The sequence below is a fragment of the Porites lutea genome, chromosome 4, assembly GCF_958299795.1.
Source record: "Porites lutea chromosome 4, jaPorLute2.1, whole genome shotgun sequence".
Taxonomy (NCBI): domain Eukaryota; kingdom Metazoa; phylum Cnidaria; class Anthozoa; order Scleractinia; family Poritidae; genus Porites; species Porites lutea.
In genome coordinates, this window is record NC_133204.1 from 21,929,913 (window position 1) to 21,943,005 (window position 13,093).

The following is a 13,093-nucleotide window of genomic DNA, read 5'->3' on the forward strand; positions in this document are numbered from 1 at the left end:
TGGGTGCAGTGTAACCCAGTGATTCTTTAGGTAGAGCTAACAAACATAGGCTCACTTTAGGTGGCACACCCATGGGTGCAATGTAACCCAGTGATTCTTTAGGTAGAGCTAACAAACATAGGCTGCACTTTAGGTGGCACACCCATGGGTGCAGTGTAACGCAGTGATTCTTTAGGTAGAGCTAACAAACATAGGCTGCACTTTAGGTGGCACACCCATGGGTGCAGTGTAACCCAGTGATTCTTTAGGTAGAGCTAACAAACATAGGCTGCACTTTAGGGTGGCACACCCATGGGTGCAGTGTAACCCAGTGATTCTTTAGGTAGAGGTAACAAATATAGGCTGCACTTTAGGTGGCACACCCATGGGTGCAGTGTAACCCAGTGATTCTTTAAGTAGAGCTAACAAACATAGGCTGCACTTTAGGGTGGCACACCCATGGGTGCAGTGTAACCCAGTGATTCTTTAGGTAGAGCTAACAAACATAGGCTGCACTTCAGGTGGCACACCCATGTAGTTAGTTGTGATGGCATTACACTGCTTAATCATGACGGCTTTGGAAGAAACTGAATATATTGCGCTTCGCGATTTCGCAAAATCGCTGCGGGAATTAAAAAATATTTTCTTCAAAAGCGTTTTCACGCTTTTTTCTCTAGTAAATTATCTCATTTGTCTCGTTTTCTAAAGGTCCTTGAGAACAGAATAAGACAATATTTTATTACCTACAACCTAAAAACCTGATTTTTGACCAGATCGAAACAAAAATGACCTCTGAAATGGAAGAAGAAAAGCCTTCGGCCTGCCGACGCGATCGTGTCTGTTTTGCTTTCATATGATGACATTTTCCTGACAGAAGGGTGTCGGGAAAAACACCTCGCGCTGATCATACGTGACAAAATCCGCCACGCCTAAGCTAATTAAGAAAAGTCTCCTCGAAAGCTCCATACAATTCCTTATAACAAAATTATAAGGAATTGTATGGAGCTCTCCAGGATACTTACAGTGCAAGCCCTGTGTGTCTTCTCATGATTGTCAATTAATGTAGTCACTTTTGCATGTAAAAAGGGGGTCGGGAGGCAACACTTGACTTTTACCTGGTGCCAAAATGCTGCTTGTTCCAATGAGTTCTTTCTCTGGTGGTAGATTATGTGCTGGAGTGTAAGCTTTGACTGAACAAAATTGTGGTTTTCCCTCTCATTTAAAAGTGAGAGGTCATGACATGTATACTGATTGTCTGAGGTTATTGTTGTCATTGTTTCTGGTCAGTGTGATTTGCCCTCTGATGCAAGAACATTTTATTTTAGCTCTTTTGAAATGTATTTTTGTGGCTAAATAAGCTTATCAGTGATGTGCCAGAAGAAGCCATGTTAAAGATCAAAAGACCTGTCAGTGTTCTCGCCAATAGGAGCTTGCATCAGAATCTGATGCACAGTGGGTGCCGCAAAATAGCAGCCTCATAGGTTTCTCTACTGGCTCTTCCCCTTCCCTCTTATGATTTTTTTAACTTTCCCCAAACAGAGAGCCTGTACTGTTAACAGGCTATGCAACATAATACATGTATTATAGCAACATAGAGCTGAAACAATCGCCGAAGAGTTAAGATATTGAGAAGTGTTTTGCTGCAAACCTAAGGAAAGTTAAGGCTGCTTTAATGTAAAGAGCTTTCAGCAATGGATGTAATTTGTTTATTGGGCTCATTTGAATTTCGACTTTCAATTAAGGTGTTTACTGATTCCAATAAACGAAGTGAAATTAAATGTTATCACTGAATTGTGAATATGTACACAATGTAAGCTCATATTATAAAGCTCTCTTGAATAGATTTAATTCTGATAAATCTGGCACTTTCTCAAGTAATTGTTATCTCACAACTACTAATTATAATAGTATTCTCTTCACCCAGAAAAATAAATGTATCTATAAAGTTGATCAATTCGATCGATAGTTCAACATGCACTGTTGGTTAAGAATTTACATTTACACAGTAATGCCAGTAGTGTCGCTTCGATTTTGCAAGGACAAATACGATATGTGAGAAAAACAAAGAGGCATGAGATATATTTTTTTCAGTTATTGAATATTATTCTCTTTGCTGGTTCACTTCTCACCTCTGAACTACCACATAAGGTGACTGCTTTGCAAGTTGTGAAAGTGTTTTTCAATCCGTATAGTGTATGATCCCCACGAAAATTTATGGTTTGAATTTTGAATTCAACATTAGCTTTTAAACCCAACTCTTCTATTTGACCTTGCTCGCTGTGTACTTTCAACTCAACGCAACTGAATAAAACTATACATACACTGGACACATTTTTCTACACTGCTACTTTTTATAAGCTTGAATGCCTGAGCCAATACTTGGTGCATTTTTCCACTTACAGAGTCACATTTCAAACTCGACCATGTATATTTTCAACAAAACTTGTGATTTTTTGTTTACACTACAGTGATCATTGATCAAGACCAGGAAGCCCCCCCCCCCCCCCCGCCATATAAGCCTTTGTCGGGTGGGTGGTTCTTTAGTCCATTGTGCTTTAAGTGCAAGTGTTTGCCTGTGCCTTCTCACATGTGTAGTGGTCATTTCAAGTAATCTGTAATGAAATTTTTGATTGTTTGATTTGATCAGAATCTCTGATTGCCTGATCACAAAGACAGTGGCCATAAAAAACAGTCCAAAGATAGTTAAACTCATTCAAAAGGCATTACTATTAAGCCTGTGGCTAGTGGATTTTGCTATCAGGCTAGTGAGTTCTGTTATTAACTTGCCCGATGGACAAGTGAAGTTTTTTGAGGAATTCAAATTACAGAAGTACTGTCAAATCAATCTGCTCATCAAAACATTTTTGGGGCTAGTTGAAATGATGTTTAGGCTAGTAAATGTTAGCTTCAGCTGTAAAAATGACTTTCTTTGAACCCTGTCACCATACTGATAGGAATCTAAGCAAGGGCAAACTCTGCCGCCAGGTTTGTGCAATATGCACTAAGCACGATGGACTAAAGAGCCACCCACCCGACAAAGGCTTCTATTGTCTTGACCCAGGGAGGCTCCCGGTCTTGATGAATGATCACTGAAGCGTGAACGAAAATTCACAAGTCATGTTGAAAATACACATGGTTGAGTTTAAAATATGACTCGGTAAGTGGCAAAATGCCCGGAGTATTGGTTCAGGCATTCAAGCTTATAAAAAGTAGCAATATTGGAAAATTTGTCTGGTGTATAGTTTTATTCATAGCGCCGAGTTGAAAATTGCATGGTTCTACTATGTAATTTGACAAAGCGAGTTGAAAATACACAGCGAGCAAAGTCAAATAGAAGAGTTGAGTTTAAAAGCTAAGGGACGCGAGCATAAAAACGTTTTCTTCTAAAGGAAGAGTGTAAAATTTTGAATTCAGCTATAAAATTCAAGTACCGAGGTTAGAGATTTAAATGATGCATTCAAAATTGAAACCATGAATTTTGGCAGGGATCGTACGCCATAAGCCTGACTTTGTTTCTACCCCCTGGTGTGCACCAAGTATGATTTCTAAGAGGAATGTCAAACTGTGTTCCATGCAATTCTGTGTTTGTCCTTGTTTTCTTGAAAACAATGCATAATGAAACAACTATTAGAATTGGTTTTCGTGATATTTGGAATAATCAAGGTCTCAGTAAGTGTTATCAGCCTCGGCCTTCGGCTCAGCTGATATCATTTAGTCAAACCTCTCCCTTGATTATTTCTGGATATCACAAAACCTCATCCCACACCATTTATTGTTTAATATTAACAAAGTGAAGTAAGACTGTGGTGGCACAGCCCCTGTACATTAATTTGTAAATACTCAGTATCTTACATTTCAGTGGGTAATTAAGGCAGCAGTGACAGTTAAAAGTAATTAAGTGAACTTCATTGATTCCTGATTTTCCTTTCAGTACGAGGCAAACATATTAGGAGCACTATACAATATTGTGCAGGTTAGTGAGACTGGGGTTGAGGGGTTTGTACCAGAAAATAGAAGAAAAGTCAATGTTACTGAGAATTTGTAATTACATGTAACAACAAATGCTGAAAAGAAAATAGAATACCTTATTATTTATTTGATAAAGTGCTCAACCTCAAGTAACTGCCCACCTCCAATAACCCTCCACCTTATAGGCAGAAAAAAATGAATTATCTCCTAACCTCGAATAAGTGCCTACCCCATACCAGCTAGATTGAAAAAGACTAAGTTCTACTAAATTAAGAGACCAAGTTTTCTTAGCACAGTATTTTAAAGAAACTTTCAATGAACAGTTAAAAATCTGCTTTGGAACTCAAACAAAATTACTCTATCTCCAACAAAATTACTTTTGGTGAAAACTGTGAGAATTCATTAAACACCCAGCCCAAATACACGTATTAAAGTGACCAACTTGAATAATAGCCCACTCTCAAGGTGCAAAACTTTAGTGAGCACCCAGGCAAGGCACTTAATCAAATAAATATGGTATTTTGTTATGGGACCTCTTCATTGTAGCGGTACATGCAGTCACGTTTTCCAGTAGGTGTAGTGCTTGATTTATAAACACACAAGCTGTTTTATAAAAACTGCATTGGCAAAATAGATTTGCAATTATTGAGAATCTATTTTATACCAATACAGCATTACATTTCATTTCACCCTTCATTAATTCGGCTTTGCTTTTTCAAAAACACTGTATCTCAGCTCCAGGTTTTGTCCAAATTACCGTTAGTTAAAATTTTTTGTGCATTTAAGATAGACAATATTATTTTGAACTACTGTGCAAATTGACCTTTTAAAAAAATAATGTATGAAATAGCTGTACGTATGATCTGGAGATAGTTTATCTACGGTGTATATGTAAACTGCTTTTAATAGACCTTTTTACCAATACAGCAGCCATATTGAATTAATTCGATTTAAGGAGTATCATGTATCGGTCAAATCGAAGCTTCAACATGCTCCCCCCCCGGACATACCCCGGGCATTTGACACCTTTGCCGTCCCGGGGAGGAGGGAATTTGATGATCAGAGTCTTCCAGGGGGTGGGGAATTTGATCCCCATGCTTTAGGGGTGGGGAATTTGAACTGCACCCTCGATTTCATGCAAAATCTTTAGCGTGGTGAGCTATCATGGGGAACGCGGTGTTAGATTAAGATTGTAATGGGAAAAAAGATCCTTGTGCCCTGTTTGGATGTAATAATGATCGCCTTTTTCTAGTTCAGCATTAGAAATATGGTCTTTCACCGTATTTTTCTCGGGAAAAAGGTGATCATTATTACATCCAAACAGGGCACAAGGATCTTTTTTCCTATTAGAATCTTATTCTAAGAAAACTTTAAGAAAAAAATGTCCCGAAAAGCGCTCCAAAATACAAGCGAAATGTGCTCATGTCCCCTGGGCATCCTATAATACTCCTTAAATTGAATTAATTCAATATGGCCACCGTATCGGTAAAAAGGTCTATTAGTACCTTTATTTTGTTCGGCTGTTGATAATAATAATGTTATTGAGGATAATCACCTGTCTTTTTCCTTCAATTCCCAATTTATTTTTGTGCATGCTTCACAGCAGGTATGTCAATGCCAGAAATTTCAAACCCATTGAATTTATTGGGTGGCAACAAGCTACCTTAAACTTCAAGGACACTTTGGAGGATTCTTGCTGATATCAGCAAGACTGTTCTTTGAAGTGCAGTGCCAACTCAATCCCAGAATTATTTATGTTTTATCAGTTAAACCTCCAGTTTCTTCAGAATAGTACCCAGTGCTCCAAAACAAAAGGGGCAACTTTTACACCTTCATCTTCTACAAGTAGTATCTTCATGCCAGATGAAGATACTAAGTCTTGTTGACTATACTTGTTGTTGATCTCTTGTTCGATGTCCACCCTTTTGTCACAAGGACATGCAATATCAGTGATGAGGCAATTTTTGTTCTGTTGGTCCACACACACGATGTCAAGGCGATTGTGATCCAGTTTCCTTTCTGTTTATATTATATATAGAAATCCGAAAGAAATTTGAAAGTCTTATTATCCTTAACATCACAATATTATTATCATTATTATTTTTGTGGTTGATGATGTTATTATAAGCATGGGTAGTAAAGAGGTTCACACACATGTACAAAAATAAACTACCTTAACCACTATTTTGGGAACTAATTTGTGGTTATTGCTCACTTTTTTCAATGACTGTGCTTTGCAGATTTTAGTAAAACAGATGAAGGTGCGAACAGATGGTTAAGCCGACCCTGCAGCAGCTACATGCCAGCTCCTTGGTTAATTCTTCCAAACCCCAGAGTTTAAGGAGATTCACCTACAAGCCAACCACCCTTTAGTTCACATGCATGGCCATTGTCGTTGATTAGCAGTGGAACTAGTTGTTACACCAGTACATCCTCCTCCACTGCAGCCTTCCTCCCCACATTCTCCTTTACTTTAAGGAGTGGCAGTGATGATGAACATAGGATGGAGAATAGATGGATTACTCTCTAGTTGTTGCCATTGTTTGATTAAATTTAATATCTTCACTTTGAATTCTGTTTTAATTTTTGCAAAACTTTTTTTTAGAAAAAATTGAAATGTTTTGAAATCACTCATTCTGAATACTACAATCAACCTTGCAACTGTACCTTGTATATTTCTTTGAATGAATTGTCAACATGTCCAAACACTTTTTAGAGTTAGGTTTATCAACTGACACAACTTTGCACGTTTTCCTGTCAGAATTATCAAACTTTGTTCATGTATTTGAACTTTAAAATAAATGATGTTACGCGATTTAAAACCTGTGTTTTTCCCTCATGCGTTGGGCAATTAGTTAAAGTGAATAAGACTGGGGCGGTGATAAAAATGGTAGAATGGTCGGAACTGTTAAAAATCATTTTCAGTATAATACTGCAACCCCACAAATAAGTCCCTGAAATGCAATGAAGTTCAATGCTGACCAGGAAACATATCGTGAGGTATCAATGGAGTGAAAAGGCGGTATCACTTTTTTCAAAATCATGCATGGAAATTGAAAGTATCGTCGAATTTAGTACAATAAACGTGTTGCAATTTTCGCGTATCAGGGAGTTTTGCCACGATTTCAACATCGGTAATTTCATGAACCGTGGAATTCCAGTGGTGTTTGAGTCCCTGGTATTTCACGTACCGTGGAATTTCGGGAAAGTGAAAACACTCGCAACTTCACGTATCGTGGAATTTCATCGCATTCTACGGAATAGTATCTTCACGTGTCGTGAACGTTTGGAGTATAAATTAGGATAACACAATCCGTAGCGCGGAATTTTAGTGAAAATGAAAGGCAAAAATTGGAGCGTTCATCAACGGCACTCCATGATTCTCGGCAAATCTAGAAAAATAAGGACGTTTACAGGTCTTGACACGCCGCGTTTCAATGACGTGTCCGGATATCGGATATTCCATGCCGCGGAAAAAGTTCGATTCAGGAAAAATACGGGTCCTGATACTCAATGTATACGCTGCGTGTTCGGAACCCGATACCTCTCCATACTTCCGTTTTTCTCAAGAATACGGGGTTCGTATCGACTAATATCGGGACCATGACACAACTCATTTCACACAGTGACTGCTGGTATGCGGCCATAAATGAATCCCATGCTACTAACATGCTAAAAATCCGAGGCTCCAAACAGGTGAAACTGTGTCACGTTTCGAGCTAAATAGCTCGGTAAAAAAACTTTCCAGAGGAGAGAGATTGCTCGAGATTAAGAAGAATAATTAAGCAGTTTCATTTGGGGTCCGAAAATTGAGATTTAAGAGCTACAACCTCGAATATACTTTCTATTCAACCGGCTCTGCACGGTCAAATGCAGGTTTACACCTAAATAGGAAACGTGGAAACCCGGATATACGAAACACCGGTAATGCGGAAAACCCGATTACCTGGAAATCGGCAAATCTGAAAACAATCAAAAACCGAAGCCAATTCAAAAAATTAGAGACAGGTGCATTCGTTTAGGGCTTTTTTTGGGATCAATTTAGGTTTCTGAAAACTGCCCACCTATCGCTCCCCTAAGCCAACATTTTGCTCTAAGTGAGAACAAAGTGTTGATGTAAGCTTAGGAGAGGGGTAGGTGGGTAGTTTCCCAGAAACCTAAATTGATTCTTCTTTTCGACACTGAGACACGTAAAAGACGAAACCTGTCAAATGAGCAAATCGTAGCTATTTGATTTTCACTAAACTGAAACGCAGGCTTCATAAGAAACAGTAAATATCATTGACTTACAAACATGCTATGTGCGCTAAAATATCACACTTTTGACTTTTTTTTACTTCAGAGACGTTGGCTTTATATCAAAACTGAGTGTGGCGATATCTAGGAAACAGAGCCTGCTCGGTTGTCTTGGCTTATTAGTAAAAAGGCCCTAAAAAAAAAGCTTGTTAAGGGAGCATTAGTTGTTTCTTTGGGGGGCAAATGATGCTGATTTGGAAAAGAAATAAATTACGGTAGAAAAAGTATACAGATAAACCATTTAGTCCGCTTATGGGATCAGAGGCACCTTGCTATGGTGGTGGAGTCTGGTATTTTTCCATTGATTATTCACTTCATATCGTAATTTTTAACACTCCCAAATCCAACATTTTCCAATTTTTCCAAAATTTAAAACATCCCCCCTAATTTTTATACATTAAAAACATTCGAAGGATTATCCAAAAATTCTCGGAAAATTATTGAACCAAAGTCATTTTTTGATTGATGGAAATCTCGGTCAGATATTTAAGGAAAAGGGTGTAAATCAACGAAAAACAATGCTTTTAAACAGATTCATTCCGCGTGCATAAAATTCATTTCGGGTGCATAAGCAGAGTTTCAAGTAAAGCGCCATCAGCCCATGGATATGGCGCAATAATAGCGTTTGTTAATTTTTATAGCAGAGTTCTTAGCTGGTAACAGCTCTTAAAAAAGCTGCACATGGCGCACAGGGTTATCATTGTCATCATCATCATCATCATCATCATCATCATCATTATTATTATTATTATATTTCTTAATGTTATATAGTGCTTAAGAGTAAATGTCCGTAAAAATCGAGCAAAATCGAAATTTCGCGGCCACACTCAAACAATCATTTTCGCTCATATCTTGTCCATAGATAGGCATAAGTAAGTAACTAAACGTGGTGTACTTTGTTTTTCAACAGGCCGCTTGGATTTGGAGAAAATCGACAAAATCAATTTTCGTGGTCGGCGACTTAAAAACAACCAAAATTTGAGGCAAATTGAGGCGGTCTCAAAATTTCGCTCGCGAACACACAGGAAGAAAGCGGGGTAAAATATTCGCCGATAAATCAATTTATAAAGGGTTTCACTTCTGGTTTGGTGATGAATTCTTATCTTAACGATAATCTGGAAGATAAACAATGTTATTTCAGTTTGGATTCTTTTTCAACTAAACGAAATTTAAATTTAGGCTGAAAGTTGCGTTTTATATTTTAGGCATGTGCTACACCTTGGTTTTACCTGAAACTCAAGTCATGTGTTATTTAAACATTGTGCTAAAACATCTTTAAGAATTGGCCTGGGTAATTAAATTTGTACTTCACACGAACCTTCTGAAGTTGAATAAATTTTGCTTGAAATATGAGACTTTTCAAGAACGTTGGTTGGTTGTTGCTCGACAAGTCACGATGGCTGGGCTCTCCAAAAGAAACTTAACTCACAATCGCACTTGTATTAAAGACATTTGTACCGAAACGATAATTTGCGTTTTCCCGTTCTGGTTAACTGGCATTGCGCCTTGTAGCTCCTTGTTCCAAGCTGAACCGAAGATCCAAAAACTCGAGGAAACGTGGTGTGTGAAAATAACCTGAAACAGAACATTTCTTGGTATTGCTGGCCTTTCTTTTCCGCAGTCAAACTTTTACATCCATTGCCAATTAAAAATTCTAGGTCTCACAACAACTGCGATTTTGATGGTGAAACTTTCGGGCTGCCGACACCTCTTTGGTCACAAAAGTCTGGTCAAAAGTGTTGCGTGACAGGATTCACAGGCTTCCCAATCTAACCATTTGAGCGACGCCTTTTTTAATGTTCTTGCCAGAAGTAGCATATTATGCTACTAACAATCCAAATCATGTTTTTTTTCTTTCTTTCCTAAGTTTTCTTTAAGTGTGCTTCCATACAATACTAAATAATTCCAAAAATATCGTTTTTCACGTCAACCTCTCCCCGTTGCCTTGTATGTGCCTTAGATTGACTTCAGGCTTCAATCTCTAGCTATTTGTGTAGGTAATAGCATGATTTGTAGTGATATTTGGCATAAATACCACGAGTGATATTTCGAAATTGTTATACGAAATTTCACGAGCCGTTAGGCGAGTGAAATTTGAGACAATTTTGAAATATCACGAGTGGTATTTACGCCAAATATCACATACAAATTATGCTATTATTTGTTTATACTACTACCCACAAAAGGTTTGTAATTTTCACATGTAGGTATTTCAAATTAAGCTGAAATACCACTGCTCTAAGCCAATCAAATTGCAGTAATTTTTCATGTAGTAGTATAATGCCGCGTTATTTCCTTTCAGGCGGCTGTCTTTCCTCTCACATATGCAAGTTCCGTTGTTTTGGATAACAGTTTTTGTAAACATTCTGCAATTATCTTTCAGGATATATTTTTTTCTAATCTGAACATGGTTATTCGATCGTCAAACTCTTGTTTCTGTTTATATACAGAGGAATCCTGCCTTGCGACCACCCCGTTTATACGACCACCTCTTGCCTCAGCTCACCTCCTATAGTCTTTCCACCCAGACGTGAAAATCTCCGCGTCATTTTATTATTTTGAAGCCCTCTTCAATGCGACCACCTCGCTATTACGACCAGGATTTTATGGCCCAATGCTGGTCGCATCAATGGGGTTCCACTGTATTTTTTAATTTCAGTTTTCCACATTATAGAAAAAAAAAAGTACGTCAGCTGGACTATGGAAATTAGTGTAAAGGACTAAACTTTAGGCCCCGCTCATATGAAGAAAATTTGTCTCCAGCAGAAGGGTCACCAGCCTACCCGAGCTTTCCTGGAAGAGGCAAAATTTCACGCATTTCTTTACAAAACATAGCGAAACGTTTAAATTACAAAAAGTTGGCTCGGCTACAAGGGTGACCCACCTTGTCCAGTCACCCTTTTGTAATGGTAGGGTCAGCCTCCTAGCCGGGCCAAAGTTTCTCCGAAGGCACTTTACGCACTTTCCATTCAACAAAAATTCCTGTTTGAAATTTCGGAAAAACCACTTGCCCAGTGGAAGGTACATTCCAGTTGCACAGACCAAACCAAAGCCACCGCGGGTTTGGTTATCGTGCTTGTAAGCAGGATACAGATCAGTGGTCCTGGGGAAAATAATTTTATAAAATGAAAGGGGACATTTCGGTCCGACCGGCAAATCCGATCCGTATCGGTAAAGAGCTCACATAGCCAAGGCGCGGACAATTAGAGCATGCGCGAAGGCCGGTTGGGGTCAATGTTTTTTTTTCTCTCGGCTGGGAGGGTGACTCTCCTACACGAGACAGGTTTTCTCCGTATAAAGGGAATTAAAATTTTCGGATACGAAATTGTAATAGAGAAGGAATCAGAAAAAATTTCAAACTTCTCGAAAAAAATAGTATTGAAGCCCTCGTAATAATTATATGGCGCCGCAAAGAACTTAGTAATTTAGATAACCTAAAAGGGTTTTTCATTGTCCGTATTTAGGAGGAAACTGTCGTTGGGTGCCCCTGTCAACTATCGCCTAACGCTTCCACTACTTTCCTTACCCACATAGTTTTTTTAATTCAGTTTTACTCGCGGTCATTTTGCCATTTTCTGAGTGTGCGCTTTGGTACCGGCCTTGAGACTGAGACTTGGTGGCTCGTCAGAAATTCATGGTCAGAACTGTTGAAAAGAAAGTCTCCGACCATAACTTTCTCTGGCAGTCATCACTGAAACGGATATTGAGTGGCGTGGTTGCTAATGAACGTTTTTTAATGCTGGTTAGCCTGTGCAAGCATTTGAAAAGGGGGAGACAGGGTTTAGAGCGAATTGCTTTCCTAACATCCTTGACCAAGAGTTACAGCGTAACCCTTTCGACGGATTCTTCTATCCTCTCAACGACCTTTCCATTGGAGTCTTACTAGGTAGTACCCAAGTAAGATTCAGAGCCACCCTTCCCCAAAATATGCTTATGAAATAACATGATTTTTTTTATTGTGATTCTTCACTCAAAACAAAACACGCCTCCGAGATCATTTATCGAGGTTGTCCAAAGTTTAAAACCTACTCAGTGTTCGTGTGTACTGACAGGGTGTATGATTTTGATGTTTTCCAAATTCCTTAATAGTCAATGCTTTTATCACACGCGCAGGTGTCCGAAAAACTGACCATCACTTTACACTTTTAAATCAAGTACTGGTGGCAGCCAGACTATGCAGCCTTTCAGTTGTTGTATAATTCAACAAATAACTTTGAAAACATCAAAGAAATGTATAATCAATTTTGTTTTAGACGGCTCATTCTTAAGTTCGAAGGATGGTGTTCGTTGTCACGCAACACCACTCATTGTCTTCTCACACTTCCTCGCTGTATGTTGTAACTGATTCTATAAACTGGTAAGAACATCTTACAAATCGCCGAAAAGGTCTTTAAAACATATTTTTCTCGTGATACATTTTGTTCAACCACCTTAAGAATTTAGATCATAACGCTCATTCGGTTTGAGTGAAATTTTAATAACCTGGCCCATCTCCAATGACCTCTCGTTAGAGGTCAAATTACAAAATGCCTTAGCACCAGCAGAATTTTGGAGCTTGAGAGTAGAAAAAGTGAGAAAAGGGCCCAAACTATAAAGGTGAGTTAATTTCTATTGTATGTTAGCAAATTAATTATCGTATTATAGAAGTACACCAGGTTTCTTCTCAGGAAACGCCTATGATACCTTTCGGCAACAGCAAGGCGTTGGTGAAGTCACCGACCACGAATATTGATTTTGTCGATTTTCTCCAAATCCAAGCGGCCTTTTGAAAAACAAACTACACCACGTTTAGTTACTTACTAATAAGTATGTATGGACAAGATATGAGCGAAATTTAATTTTTGACCGT